Below are 16,603 nucleotides of genomic sequence, written 5' to 3'. Positions count from 1 at the left end.
GCCTCTAGTATAGCATCATATTGTATGTCAACTATACTACAAAAATAAATTAAAAGCCCTGGGCAAGTTGTTAAGTGGTTAAAGTGTCGGCCTATGTAACAAAGGATCTAGGGTTCAATTCACAATAAAGTGCAGGTACCTGGGTTTCAGGTTTGCTCCCTGCCCCTGGTTGGGTGCATGAAGGAGGCAACCAGTAGATGATCTCTCTCTCTCTCTCTCTCTCTTTCCTTCCCTTTCTCCTTTTCACTCTCTTGGAGAAGCAATGGAAACAAATATTCTCTGGTAAGGATTAACAAAATAAACAAATTAATTAAAATGTTTTTAATGACACTGAAGTGAATATGAAAACATTGGCAGGCTTCTCTCAGAGAATTACATTAATATTTGCTTTTGGGATTTTGGAGAGTGGGGGAAATGGTATCTAGTGTAATGACCAACTTAGGGAAAAAAAAAGAGGGATTCCTATATTAACAATTAAATAACTCTAAGAGATCACCATAAATGTAGCTAGAGTTTGGGTAAAACATTTTGGTGGCACTGTAATGAACCATCCAGATCCCCCTTTAGTGAGTAGCTTTACTCCTCAGCTGTTGATAATGTAGACAGGAGACAGCATTGTCTTTCAACCTCTTCAGGGATTGACTCAGCTGCAGAGAACTGCCTCACCAAATGTCACAGCTATTGTGGGAAGGGCACATCAAATGATTAATTAAAGTGGAAGTAGAAAGTCTCTTCCTTCCTCCGATGTAAATTCCAAAGGCACTTAGTAAATATCTACCATGCTATATCCTCCATTTCATACTATGAATAACCTACTCTGTTCTCTATAACCTCCCTTTCAGAGAATACAACCTGCAAGAGCTGTTCAAGTTGGGTGAATTTCATCCATCAGAGTAGTTAGACTCTCAAAACAGTATCTGTTAGAGGGTTCTTTGCTTTTTAAAAACAAAGCTTTTAAGCCTATACAGTTTTTTTTTTGTTTTTTTATATATTGTCTAAAGTTTTACATATGTCTACTTTTTCCCCAATTGACCAACCTCCCAATAATTCCCACCCTGGGCAAGTCCCCACCACCACAGTGTCTGTGTCCATTGGTTATGCTAATATGCATGCATACAAGTCCTTTGGTTGCTCTCTAACCTCCCCTCCCTCCCCTGCCATTTGTTTCTGGATCTATTCTTGTTAATCAAATTATGTTGATCATTATATCCCACATATGAGTGAGATCATGTGATATTTATATTTCTCTAACTGGCTTATTCCACATAGCATAATGCTCTGCAGCTCCATCCATGCTGAAAAAAGGAACCCTCGTGAATTTCCGGTTGGGAATGCAGACTGGTGCAGCCACTGTGGAAGACAGATGGAGATTCCTCAAAATGTTAAAAATGGAACTCTCATTTGACCCAGTAATCCCACTTCTTGGACTATATCCCAAGAAATCAGTAACACCAATCAGAAAGGATATATGCACCCATATGTTCATAGCAGCACAATTTACAATAGCTAGGATTTAGAAAAAAATCTAAGTGCCCATCAGCAGATGAGTGTCTTAAAAAACTGTGGTACTTCTACACAATGGAATACTATGCAGCTATAACAAAGAAGGAACTTTTGCCATAAGCCTATACAGTTTTTATTATGGTGAAGATGAGTGATTTATTTATCCTATCTAATAATAGACAAACATGGCAATGAAAGTACCTTCGCTACGCCTCCCATTGGCTAATCAGCTCAATATGCAAATTAACCGCCAACAAAGATGGCAGCTAATTTGCATACTGCAGGCAGATCCCGCTGTGCTGCCCCGCCTGGGGCTGGCGGTAGCCCGATACCCAGCCGCTGGCCACCCCAGTGCAAGATCCTGGCCTGCCATGTGTGGGGCTGGGCAGGCAGGGCAGGTGGCAGGGTGATCCCAAGCCTCCGCCCGCCCCAGCGCGGGATCCGGGCCTGAGCCACTGCCTGCCCCAGTGAGGGATCTGGGCCTGCTGTGTGCAGGGCGGGGTGGGCGGGGCAGGCGGCAGCAAGATTTGAGTGGCCGCCCACCCCAGCGCAGGATCTAGGCCTGTTGTGTGAGGGTTGGGGTGGGCGGGGCGGTGGCAGTATGATCTGAGCCGCCACCTGCCGCAACACAGGATCTGGGCCTGCCATCTGCGAGTGGGGAAGATGGGGCAGACACCATGGGATTGGGCATACCATCTGCCACCAGGGGAGCAGGCTTAAGCCAGCAGGTGGTTATCTCCCGAGGGGTCCCAGACTGTGAGAGGGTACAGGTTGGGCTAAGGAACACCCCCCCACACCCTGCCAGTGCACAAATTTTTGTGCATGGGGCTTCTAGAATATATATAAAACCCTAATATGCGAATAGACCAAACAGCGGAACAGCAGAACAACCGAACAACTGGTCACTATGACATGCGCTGACCACCAGGGGGCGCACACAGAGCATGGTGGGCGTCGGCAGCAGGTGGCAGAGTGTGGAACATGGTGGGCATCAGCTGTGACAGGATGGTGGTGCAGATGAACGGGGGTGCCAGACCAAGGAGGAGCACTGCTTACTGTCAACTGGGTGAGCCTCTGATGGTTACTGAAAATTCTTTTCTCCCGCATGTGCAGTCCCACCAGGTGCTTGCACCCACTGCCAGTGCCAGCCCCACTCACACCCTCAGCTGGCACTGGAGCTGCTGCTTGCACTTGCTGCTAGTGCCCAAGAGCTGGTCCCGATCACTCAGTGCCGTAGCAGGTGTGAGCAGCAGCTGCTGGCCCCAATCGCCCGTGTGGGCTCCTTCACCTCACCCCTGCTCCTGAGGAGTTATCAGGGCAGCAGCCGCTGCTCGCACCCGCTGATGGCACTGGTCCTGATCACACCTGCTGCTGGCACTGGCTCCAATCGCTCTGCACCATCAGTGGGTGCAAGCGGGTCTGGTGTCGTCAGCACGTGGGAGCAGCAGTGGCAGGAGCGGGGCTGCCTGAAGACAGGGGACCAGGGGCCATGGTGGGAGGGGCTGGGTGGGGGCACAGAGGATGGGCCAAGACCCACCCCTATGCCCATCACAGCCTCATGGCCCACAGTTCCTTTCAAGGTGCACAAAATTCATGCACTGGGTCCCTAGTGTTTCATAATTCACATAACTTGTTTCTCTTACAACAGGTTTATCCAATTTTAATTAAAGTCAGATAATAAGAAAGCTTTGTTTAATCTTCAGTTATATTTTTAAAAAAATGTATTGGGGTGATATTGGTTAAAGGGATCATATAGGTTTCAAGGGAACATTTCTATGATACATGACTTATATATTACACTAGAGGCCCGGTGCATGAAATTCGTGCATGGGGGTTTCCCTCAGCCCGGACTGCACCCTCTCCAATCTAGGATCTCTCTCGCAATCTGGGACCGCTGGCTCCTAACCGCTTACCTGCCTGACTGCCTGATAATCCCTAACCCTTCTCCCTGCTTGCCTGCTTGCCCCTAACTGCCTCTGCCTGCTGGCCTGATTATCACTACCTTGCCCCTCTGCTGGCCTGATTGCCCCTACCTTGACCCCTACTGGCCTGATCGTCCCTACCTTAACCCCCTGCCAGACTGATTGCCCCTAACTTGCTCACCTGCCAGCCTGATCACCCCTAACCACCTCTGCCTCGGCCCCCGGCCTAAGCCACAGTCTAGCCTCCCTCTTCAGGAAGTGAACTGGTGGATCAGGGGAAGGTGCCATCCCCATTACACCTTTGCAGGTGCCACTGCAGGCCTGAGCCTGGGCCTTTTGCAGCCATGCCTCAGTCCTTCACAGCCACCCGCGGCTGTCTGAGCCTGGGACCTTCACAGCCTCACTCACGCAGCCCCGCCTGACTACATGATCGCCCCTAACTGCCTCTGCCTCGGCCCCCCAGCCTAAGCCACAGTCTGGCCTCCCATTGTGGGAGGTGACCTGGTGGATCAGGGGAAGGCAATGCACCATTACCCCACTGCTGCTGCCACTGCTGGCCTGAGCCTGGTCCTTTTGCAGCTGCACCTTGGCCCTCCACTGGCGCCTACGGCTGTCTGAGCCTGGGACCTACAAAGTTGGCCCAGGGCCCACAGACCCTTCTTGCCGCCATGCTGCAGCGGCCTGGGGCCCACAGATCCCTCCCACCTCTATGCCCAGGTGGCCCAGGGCCCACAGATCCCTCTCACTGCCACACCACAGTGGCCCAGGGCCCACAGATCCCTCCTGCTGCCATGCCCCAGTGGCCTGGGGCCCACTGTTCGGTTGTCCATCTGGTTGTGATGGACCCTGGCTCTTTATATGTTAGGATTGTGTGCCCACCACCTACAGTCAAATAATCATCCATCACCTATATTCCCTATACCTCCCCCCATTTTTGTCTGTGTCTATGAGTTTCAGTATTATATCCCACATATGAGTGAACTAATATGGTTCTTAGCTTTTTCTGACTGACTTATTTCACTTAACATAATATTCTCAAGGTCCATTCATGTTATTGCAAGTGGCAGTATTAAACCTTTTGTTATGGCTGAGTAGTATTCCATTATATATATTCATGTCTTTATCTATTTCTCTATCAAAGAACACTTTGGTTCTCTTCATTATCTTGGCCACCACAAATAGTGGTGCAATAAACATAAGGGTACAAATATCTTTGCAAATAAATGTTTTAAACATTTCAAGTAGATACCTAGGAGAAGGATTGCTGGGTAATATGGGATTTCTACTTTTAACTTTTTTTAAGAAACTGGCAGTGTACAATCCTACCAGCACTGAATGAGGGTTCCCTTTTCTCCACAGCCTCTCCAATACCTGTTATTACTTGCCTTTTAAAAAAAAAAATTATTTATTTATTTTTCTTTATTGCTTAAAGTATTACAAAGAGTATTACATATGTCTCCTTTTTTTTTTTTTTCTTTTTGAAAATTGCCACTCCAGCAGGTGTGGAGTAGTATCTCATTGTACTTTTTATTTGTATTTCCTAATAGCTAGTGAAATTGAGAATCTTTTCATATATCTGTTGGCCATTTGTATGTCATCTTGGGAGTGGTGTCTGTTCAGGTCAGCAGTCCATTTTTGAATTGGATTGTTTGTTTTGTTTTGAGTTGTATGAGATATTGATCTATTTTGGATATTAACCCCTTGTTGGAACTGCTGTTTGCAAATATCATCTCCCATTTAGTGGGTTGCTTTTTGTTTTGTGGTCAGTTTCTTTTGCTGTTCAGAAGCTTTTTAGACTGATATAGTCCCATTCATTTATTTTTGCCTTTACTTCCCTTGCCTTTGATGTCAAATTCATAAAATGTTCTGTATGTCCAAGGTCCATAAATATAGCACTTATGCTTTCTGCCATGGAATTTAATGTTTTGAATCTTATACTTAGGTCTTTGATCCACTTTGAATTGATTTCTGTACATGGAAAAAACTGTAATGTAGTTTCAGTCTTTTGCATGTGGCTTTCCAATTTTCCCAGCACCGCTTATTGGAGAAACTTTATCTTCTCCATTGTGCATTCTTTGCTCCTTTGTAAAAAAATTATATATATACATTCATATATTTATATATATGTGTATATATATATATATATATATATATATATATATACACACACACACACATACATATACATATATACACACACATGTGATTTTGATTCTAGGCTCTCAATTCTGTTCCATTGGTCTCTTTGTCTATTTTTCTGCCAACACCATGCTGCTTTGATTATTGTAGCTCTGTAGTATAATTTGAAGCCAGGTTTTGTGATACCTCTGGTTTCCTTCTTTCCCCCCCCCCCCCTCTCTCAGGATTGCTTTGGTTATTCAAGGTCTTTTGTGGTTCCATACAAATCTGACAATTTTAAAAATTTTTATTTCTTCTTTTTAAAAAAAATATTCACCTGAGGATATGTTTCCAGAGAGAGAGAGAGAGAGAGAGAGAGAGAGAGAGAGAGAGAGAGAGAGGTGAAAGATACATCAATTGGCTGCCTCCTATAAGCCCCCAGACCAGGAATCAAACTCACAACCTTCTGTTGTACTGGATGATGTTCCAACTGCCTGAGCCACATGTCCAGTGCTATTCTATTTCTTTTTAAAAAGACATCTTGATTTTGATGGGTATTAAATTGCATGAAATCTATATACTGCTTTGTATAATGTGGCCATTTAAGTATGTTGAATTTTCCAATCCATGAACATGAAATAGCTTTCCATTTAATTCTGTTTTTTTTTCAATCTCTTTTAATAACGTTTTGTAGTTTTCGGGGTATAGGTCCTTCACATCCTTTGTGAAGTGTATTCCTACGTATTTTATTTTTTGGTTGCAACTGCAAAAGGGACTGTTTTGTGGTGTGTGTTTATTTCCATTTCTTTTTCTACAGTTTAATTGTTAGTATATAGGAAAACAGTGGAGTTTTTAACATTGATGTATCTTGCAACTTAATGTATTTGTTTTTTTGTTTCTAATAATATTTTTTGTGGGGTCTTTAGGGTTTTTTATCTACAGAACTATGTCATCTATAAAGAGTAACACTTTTATTTCTTCCTGCCCAGTTTTTATGCTTTTTATTTCTTTCTCTTACCTAATTGCTTTAGTTAGGACTTCCAGAACTATGCTGAATAAGAGTGGTGAGAGTGAGCATCCTTGTCTTGTTCCTGATTTTAGAGGTAAAGCTTGAAGTTTTACACCATTGGGTATGATATCAGCTGAGGGTTTGTCATATATGGTGTTGATTATTTTGAAGTACTTTTGTCTATACCCATTATATTTAGTATTTTAATAATAAATGGATGTTGTAGTTTATCAAATGCTTTTTCTGTATCTATTGATAATATCAGGATTTTTATCCTCTGTTTTGTTAATGTGTGTATTGCATTGATCAATTTGTGTATGTGGAGCCATTCTTGTGCTCTTGGCATGAATCACACTTGATCATAATGTACTATATTTTTATTTTTTAACTCTTTATTGTTGAAAGTATTACATATTTCTCCTTTTTTGATTTGCTAGTATTTTGTTTAGGATCTTTGCACCAATATTCAACAGAGATATTGGTCTGTATTTTTCTTTTTGTGTGTTATCCTTGTCAGGTTTAGGTATCAGGGTTACTAGTATGTTGGTTTCCAAAAGTGTGTTGGGAAGTATTGCCTATTCTTCAATCTTTTTGAAGAGTTTGAGAGGGATAGGTATCAAATCTTTCAATGTTTGGTAGAATTCACAAGTGAAGGCATCTAGTCTTGGAATTTTACTTTTGGGGAGGTTTTATCATGGTTGTTTCAATTTCCTCACTATTGATTGGTCTATTTAGATTTTTCCAATTCTTCATGATTCAGTACAGGAAGGTTATATAGTTTAGGAGCTTATGCATTTCTTTTAGGTTATTGAATTTGGTGGCATACAGCCTTTCATACTCTTCTGGTATGATCTTTTGTATGTCTGTGATGTCTGTGGTACCTTCTCCTCTTTTATTTCTGATTTTTTTTTATGTGAGTCTTTTCTCTTTCTCTCTAGTGAGTCTAGCTAGGGGTTTGTCAATTTTATTAATCTTTTCATAGAACCAACTCTTTGTTGTATTGATTTTTGATATAGCCTTTTTGTTCTCTATTTCATTCACTTCTGCTCTAATTTTTATTATTCCCTAACTTCTGCTGACTTGGGGTTGCTTTTGTTCTCTATTGTTTAAGATGTGATGTTAGGTTGTTTAAGTGAGATTTCTCTTGTTTCTTGAAAAAGGCCTGCAATGATATAAACTTCCCTCTCATTACTGTTTTTGCTGCATCCCAGAAGTTTTGATATATTGCATTGTCATTCTCATATATATTGTCTATATTTATCTTTTGATCTCACCTTTTATTTCTTCTTTGATCCAGTCATTTTTTTAAATTAGTACATGGTTTAATCTCCCCATATTTGTGGGTTTCTTTACTTCGTTTTGCAGTAGATTTCCAGTTTCATAGCATTATGGTCAGAGAATATGCTTGGTATGGTTTCAATATTCTTTGTTGAGGCTAGTTTTGTGACCCAACATATGGTCTATTCTTGAGAATGTTCCATGTGCACTGGAGAAGATGTACAACATGATGTTCTGGGATAAAGGTCTTTATGAATGTCAATTATGCCCATTTGGTCTAATGTGTCATTTAAGGCCAATATTTCTTTATTTTCTGTTTGGATTATACATCTAGAGATTTCCATGGAGTATTAAGGCCCCCACTGTGATTGAGTTCTTGTTTCTTTTTTTTAAATCTTCACCAAAGGATATACTTATAGAGAGGAATGGAGAGAGAGAGAGAGAGAGAGAGAGAGAGAGAGAGAGAGAGAGAGAGAGAGAGAAAGGAAATGTCAATGTGTGTGAGAGAGAGAGAGAGAGAGAGAGAAAGGAAATGTCAATGTGTGTGTGTGTGTGTGTGTGTGAGAGAGAGAGAGAGAGAGAGAGAAAGGAAATGTCAATGTGTGTGTGTGTGTGAGAGAGAGAGAGAGAGAGAGAGAGAGAGAGAGAGAGAGAGAGATCATTTGGTCTTCTATACATGCCCCAACTGGAAATCAACCCCACAATCTTTGGATGCTCAACCAACTGAGCCACTCTGGCCAGGCTATGATTGTGTTTTTGTCAATTTCTCCCATTAGTTCTGTTAGTAGTTGCTTTATATATTTTGGTGCTCCCTGATTGGATGCATATATATGTCTTCTTGATGTAGTGTCCCTTTTATCATCATAAAATGTCCATTTTTGTTTCTTGTTAACCTTGTTATCTTGAAATCTATTTTGTCAGATATAAGTATGGCTACAACTGCTTTTCTGTAGACATTTGCTTTGAAGAAACATTTTCTACCCTTTCACTTTGAGTCTGACATTTTTTTTTTGCAGTTTAGATTTATCTTCTGAAGGCAGCATATAATTGGGTTGTTGTTTTTTAATCCAATCTGCTACTCCGTGCCTCTTTATTGGTAACATCAGTCCATTTACATTTAAGGTAGGTATTTGATGTATGAGGATTTCTTATAGCCATTTTATCTTTGTTTGCTGATAGCTCTGTGCTCCGTTGGTTCTTTTCCCTTATGTTTCTGTCTGTTGTTTTTGGTGGTATTCCATACTTCTTTTTTCTGGTTCCTCTTTTTTAAGTTATGTATCTCAGTTTGGGGCTTTTTATGTGTGGTTATTATTAGGTTTATAAAAAAACAAAGTGTCATGTATACAGTAGTCCTCTTTCTTTTTACTGTATCTGATCTCCATCCTCCTTTGCAAATTCAGACCTTAACCCCCTTCCCTTTTATATTTTTGTTGTCACAAATTACCCTGTTGGTGCTATAAGTTTGTTGGTAATGTAACACAGATCAAATTTGTGACCTTTTGTTCTTTGTTTCCGATAGAATTCCCTTTGAGTATTTACTGGAGGTCTTCTGGTGATAAATTATCTGTTTCCATATGTATAGAAAAGTCTTTATTTATCCTTCATATTGAAAGGATAACATTGCTGAAAATATTATGTTTGGCTGGTAATTTCTCTTTCAGTAGTTTGGATATTTGGTTCCACTCTCTTCTGACTTGTGGAATTTCAGTGAGAAGTCTGATGATAACCTAATGGTCTTTCCTTTAAAATTACTTCTTTTCACTGGCTGCCTTGAAAATTCTTTCTTCATCATTAATTTTCTTTGTCATTATTTTTGACAATTTTAATACAATATGCTTTGGAGAAGGCCTTTTTGGTATGTGGTAACTAGATGTTCTGCTTGCTTTTTGGATTTAAGGACCTAACTCTTTATATGTGTCTGGGAAGTTCTCATCAACTATCTGAAAAGGCTCTGCATTCCCTTCTCCCTCTCTTCTTCTTCTGGTATGCCTATTATTCTTATATTGCTTTTTCTAATGGAGTCCAATAGTTCTTGTTGAGGTCTTTCTTTTTTAATGATCAAACTCTGTCTCTTTTCCTCTGCATGTTTCTAGATTTATATCTTTAATATCACTAGTTATTTCCTCCATCTGGTCCTCTCTATCTCCTATGCTTACTAGTTTTCATTCTTGATTCCTTTTATTGAGTTATTCATCTCCATAATTTCCTTTGGTTTCTTTTAAAAGTTTCATCTCTTCAGTAAAGTACTCATTTTGTTTGTTAATTTGTTTTCTGAACACATTACATTGCCAGTCTGTATTTTCTCACATCTCATTGAGTATTTTCAGAACTAAAATCTTGAATTGTATGTCATTATTATCATTTATTTCCATGTGTTTACATGTGCTTTTTGGAGATTTTTAAATTTTCTTTCTGAGTTGCCTTGCTCCCTTGGTTATTCATGGTATTTGATGGATGCCTCCTGTGTTTAGGCATCTATATATGAGTGGCACCTCTCTGATTAATAAAAAGGGGTCTTTCTATTATTTTCCAGTAGGGGCGCTGAATCAAAAGTTTTTTTAGCTCTGAAATGACAAAGCTGACCCCGCCACAGGTCTCTGGCTGCCTTCAGTGTAGCTGCATGCATGGGATTGGGGTGCTGGGGAAACCTGGCCACCTTCTTTGTTTCCCCTCCCAGTAATAGCAACTTCAGACCTCTGTGTGGTCCCTGTTGCACCCAAACCCAGGACCAGTAATAAGAAAACTGTGACCCTATTGTATCAGTTCTCGGGTTTGCAGATAATGTGCTCTGCAACCCAACTCCAATGGTGAAGGGAGATGAGCTCTTGGAGTTTAAAGGGTGACAGGGCTCTGTGGCTTTGTTGCGCTCTCTGGAATGCTCACTGCCCTACAAATGCAGCAGCACTCCAGGGCAGAGTCCTTGCCCAGGTCTCTTGGCTTAGCCACAGTTTGTACTGCCCATTCCTGCAGGAATGCCCACTGCATCTCTCTGCTCCTCCAGGCTGAAAGGAGTGCCAGCCACAACCGCATTTCTCTCCTCCCCAGACTGAGATCAGCCATGAGTTCCCAGTTGCAGGGCTGCATTCCTGGTTCCTTTTAGCCTTTCTCCCTAATCACCACTTTTGTTTGTTCTCACTTATTCACCTTTAGAAGCTCCAATTGTGGACACTCTCAGGCATCCTGGTATGTTGAGCAGGGAACTCATCATAGAGTTATAGTTATTCAAATTATTGAAGCTTCAAGGGGAGAGAATAATGCACTCTCATGCCACCATTCCTCTGACATCACTTTTTTTTCAAAGGGAATCATATTTTAGCTTTGACTTCTCTCTAACTCTAAATGGTGAATTGGTATAATCACACTAGCAGTGTACAGAGTTGGGAACAAGATCCATATAGGATAGTTTTTTCAGTTCTGGTAATATTTAGGCTAAGTCCTTACTGACTTAAGCATAAGTTAGAATCTGTTATGTTAGTCATTTGGATGCCTTATTTGGAAAAATGTTTATTCAGTTCCACTACCCCCTTTTTTTGTAAAAAAAAAAAATCTTTACTGTTGAAAATATTACATATATCTCCCCCCCCCCCCGGTGTTGACCCCTTCTAGTGTACCCCCACCCGCCATCCCAGGCTTTCACCATCCTATTGTCTGTGTCCATGACCTATGCATATATGAATACAAGTTTTTTGGTTGATCACTTCCCACCCACCAACCCACTCCCACCTTCCCTCTGAGATTCCATAGTCTGTTCTGTGGTTCTATGTCTCTGGATCTATTTTGTTCATCACTTTATTTTGTTCATTAGATTGCACATATGAGTGAGATCATGTGATACTTGTCTTTCTCTGGCTGGATTATTTTGCTTAGCATAATACTCTCCAGGTCCCTACATGCTGTCTCAAAGAGTCAAAGATCCTTCATTTTTAAAGCTGCATAGTATTCCATGGTGTAAATATACCACTGCTTTTTTATCCACTCATTTACTGATAGGCACTTGGGCTGTTTCCAGATTTTAGCTACTGTAAATTGTGCTGCTATGAACATAGGGGTGCATACACTTTTTCTAATTGATGTTTCAGATTTCTTAAAATATATTGCTAGAATTGGGATCACTGGGTCAAATGGCAGTTTCATTTTTTAATTTTTTGAGAGAACTCCATACTGTTTTTCATAATGAGTGTACCAGTTTACATTCCTACCAACAGTTTACTAGGGTTTCTTTTTCTCCACATCCTTGCCAGCACTTGATATTTGTTGATTTGTTGATGGTAGCCATTCTGACAGGTGTGAGATGATATCTCATTGCCATTTTAATTTGCATCTCTCTGATGATCAGTGACTTTGAGCATTTTTCCATATGTCCTCTTGGCCATCTGAATTTCCACTTTGGAAAAATGTCTATTTAGATCCTTTTCCTATTTTTTAATTGGATTGTTTATCTCCCTTTTGTTAAATTGTATGAGTTCTTTATATATTTTGCATATTTACCTTTTATTAGACATCATTGCCAAATATGTTCTTCCATACAAAGGGTTCTCTTTTCATTTTGTTAATGGTTTCTTTTGCTGTGCAGCAGTTTTTTTTTTTAATTTTGATGTTTTCCCATTTGTTTATTTTTTCCTTGGTTTCCTTTGCCATTAGAGATGTATCCATAAACATATTGCTATGAGAGATGTCCGAGATTTAGCTGCCTATGATTTCTTATAGGATTTTTAGGTTTCCACAACTTACATTTAAGTCTTTTATCGATTTTGAGTTTATTCTTGTATGTGATGTAAGTTGGTGATCTAGTTTCATTTTTTTTCATGTCTAATTTTCCTAACACCATTTATTGAAGAAACTGTCTTGACTCCATTGTATGCTGTTGTCTCCTTTGTCAAATGTCAATTGAGCATATTGGCTTGAGTCTATTTGTGGGGTCTCTGTTTTGTTCTACTGATCATATATGCCTGTTTTTGAGCCAGTACCAGGGTGTTTTGCATATAGTGGCATTGTAGTATAACTTGATATTTGGTATTGTGACCCATCCAACTTTTTTCTTCTTTCCCAAGACTTTTGCAGTTGTTTGGGGTCTTTTTTGGTTCCATATAAATTTTGGGAGTATTTGTTCTAGATCTGTGAAATATGCTGTTGGTATTCTAATAGGGATTGCATTGAATCTGTAGATTGCTTTGGGTAGTATGGACATTTTAATAATGTTTATTCTACCAATCCATGAACATGATATTGTCTTCCACTTGTTTGTATCCTCCTCTATCTCTTCTCAATGTCCTGTTGTTTTCTGAGTACAAGGCTTTTTCCTCCATGGTTAAGTTTATTTCTAAGTATCTTACTTTTGTTTTGCAGTGGTAAATGGGATTGCTTAGTTTTTCTTTCTGAGAATTCATTATTTGTGTATAAAAATGCCATCAATTTCTGGGTGTTAATTTTATATCCTGCTACATTGCCAAACTATTTATTAAATCTAGTAGTATTTTGGTGGAGTCTTTTGAGTTTTCTATGTACAATATCATGAGTAAAACTCTCATTATTTGCAGATGACATGATATTGTACTTTGATATTCTTCTGCCCTTTTTAAAATATATATATAATATTTTCTTCTATTTCACAGGTTGTCTTTTCATTTTAAAAAATTTCATCTTTATTTTTGAGAGTATTATAGATGTACCTTTTCATTTTGTTGATTGTTTCTTTTGCTGTGCAGAAGCTTTTTAAAAAATGTATTTTATTATAGGTGTCCCCTGTTTTCCCAACTTTGCTCCCTTCCATTCAGTTCCCACCCTATCACATGCCTTCACCACCCTATTGTTTGTGTCCATTGGCTATGCATATAAGTATATAAGTTCTATGGTTTATTTCTTCCAACTCCTCTCCTTCCCACAAAGATTCATCAGTCTGTTCCATGTTTCCATGCCACTGGTTCTATTTTATTCCTCAGTTCATTTTGTTCATTAGATTCTACAAATAAGTGACATCATGTGATATTTGTCTTCCTCTGACTTACTTCACTTAGCATAAAAATCTCCAGGTTTTTCCAAACTGTCTCAAAAGGTAATAGGTCCTTCTTTTTTTTACAGCTGCATAGTATTCCATTCTGTAATTGTACCACAGCATTCATATCTACTCACCTACTTATGGGTACTTGGGCTGTTGCCAGAATTTAGCTATCTAGAATAATAAAAGCATATATGCTAATTAGATCAGATGTCCTTCCAGACGTCCTTCAGGACTAAGCCAGGGCTGCAGCCACCCGTGACTCTACGGGAGGGATCGAGGCAGCCACCACAGCTGTGAAGGCCCACTCTTGCACAAATTTTGTGTATTGGGCCTCTAGTTGTAAATAATGTTGCTATGAACGTAGGGGTATACATGTATCTTATTTTTGGTGCTTTGGAATTCTTAGGATATATTCCTAGAAAGTGGGATCATTGGATCAAATGGCAGTTCCATGTTTAAATTTTTTTTAGGAAACTCCACTCTGTGCTTCATAGTGGCTGCACAAGTCTGCATTTCGACCAGCAGTATGCTATGGTTATTTTTTCTCCATATTCTTGCCACATATGTTGTTTGTTGATTTGTTAATGGTAGCCATTTTGGCAGGTGAAGAAGATACCTCATTGTCATTTTAATTTGCATCTCACTGATGATTAGTGATGTTGAGCATTTTTTCATTTGTTTCATGGTCATTTGTATCTCCTCTTTCGAAAAAGTATCTATTCAAATCCTCTGCCCATTTTTTAATTGGATTGTTTGTCTTCCTATTTTTGAGTCATAAGAGTACTTTATATATTTTGGATTACAGGCCAATATCCCTGATGAACATAGATGCTGAAATCCTCAACAAAATATTAGCAAATTGGATCAACCAATATATTAAAAAGATCATACACCATGACCAAGTCATATTTATTCTAGGGATGCAAGTACAATATTTGAAAATCAATAAATGTGATAAATCACATAACTTAAAAGACAAAAATCACTTGATCATATGAATGTACACAGAAAAACATTACAGAAATCCATTTTTTAATAAAAACTCTCAGTAAGTTGGAAATAGAGGGATCATACCTCAACATAACCAAAACCACATATGACAAACCTGCAGCCAACATGAGACTCAACTGGCAAAATTTAAAAGCATTTCCCTTAAGAACAGGAATAAGACAGGAGTGTCTGTTTTCACCACTTTTATTCACCATAGTACTGGAAGTCTTAGCCACGGTGATCAGACAAGAAGAAAAATGTAAAGCATCCAAATTAGAAAGGAGGAAATAAAACTGTCATTTTCACTGATGACATGATATTGTACACAGAAAACCCTAACGACTCCAACAAAATATTACTAGATTTAATAAATGAATTTGGCAATGTAGCAGGATACAAAATTAACATCCAGACATTGATGGCATTTTTATACACCAATAATAAACACTCAGAGAAAGAAACTAAAAAAAAAAATCCATTTACCATTGCAACAAAAAAAATTTAAGATACTTAGAAATAAACTTAACCAAGGAGATAAAAACCTGCCTTTAGAAAACTACAGGATGTTGAAAAAAGTAAAGATATAAACAAGTGAAAGAATATACCATGTTCATGGACTGATAGAATTAACATCATTAAAATGAGCATACTACTCAAAGCAATCGATAGATTCAATGAAATCCTTGTTAAAATACCAAGGGCATATTTCACAGATCTAGTACAAATACTACAGACATGTACCAAAATGAACCAAGAAAAGATCCTGAATAGCTACAGCAGTCTTGAGAAAAAAAAGAACAAAATAGGAGAAATCATAATACCCATTATTAAAATATACAAAGCCAGCCCTAAGCAGATTGGCTCAGTGGATAGAGCGTTGTCGGCCTGCGAACTCAAGGGTCCCAGGTTCGATTCCAGTCAAGGGCATGTACCTTGGTTGTGGGCACATCCCCAGTAGGGGGTGTGCAGGAGGCAGCTAATCGATGTTTCTCTCTCATTGATGTTTCTAACTTTCTATCCCTCTCCCTTCCTCTCTGTAAAAAATCAATAAAATATAAAAATAAAATAAAATATACAAAGCCATTATAATCAAACAGCCTGGTACTGGCTCAAGAACAAGCATGTAGATCAGTGGAACAGAATAGAACTCAGAAATTGACCCATGCCATTACTTTCAATTAATATTCAAAGGCAGCATGAACATAAAATGGAGTAAAGCCAGTCTCTTCAATAAATGTTGTTGGAAAACTTGGACAAGTACATGCAAAAAAATGGAACTAGACCACCAACTTACACCATACATAAGAATAAACCCAAAATTTTGAAACCATAAAAGTCCTTGAAGAAAACATAGGCAACAAAATCTCAAACATCTCATATAGCAGAATTTTCACTGATAACATCGCCTAGGGCAAGAGAAACAAAGGAAAAACTAAATAAACAGGACTACATGAAACTAAAAGTTTCTACACAGCAGAGGAAATCAGCATGAAAATGAAAAGGAAACCCCTGTATGAGAGGACATATTTGCCAATGATACATCTGATAAGGGGTTAATTTCTAAATCTGAGGCTTTAATCATTGCCTCCCACATGACTAAAGTAACTTAATACAATTCAAATGACAGACATCATGAAAGTGTATCATCATGCTATCATTTTTTCTCAAATGTGATTAACCATATTATCCTATCAACCATAATATTCCATACTTCTAGAGTAATTTACTGTAAAAACCATTACATTTGAGTCTGAAATGTGACCTTTTTATTAGATCATCAATAAT

The sequence above is a fragment of the Myotis daubentonii genome, chromosome 2 (genome assembly GCF_963259705.1).
Source record: "Myotis daubentonii chromosome 2, mMyoDau2.1, whole genome shotgun sequence".
Taxonomy (NCBI): Eukaryota; Metazoa; Chordata; class Mammalia; order Chiroptera; family Vespertilionidae; genus Myotis; species Myotis daubentonii.
The sequence above is the reverse complement of the archived record's forward strand: the minus strand, read 5'-3'. Positions refer to the sequence as shown.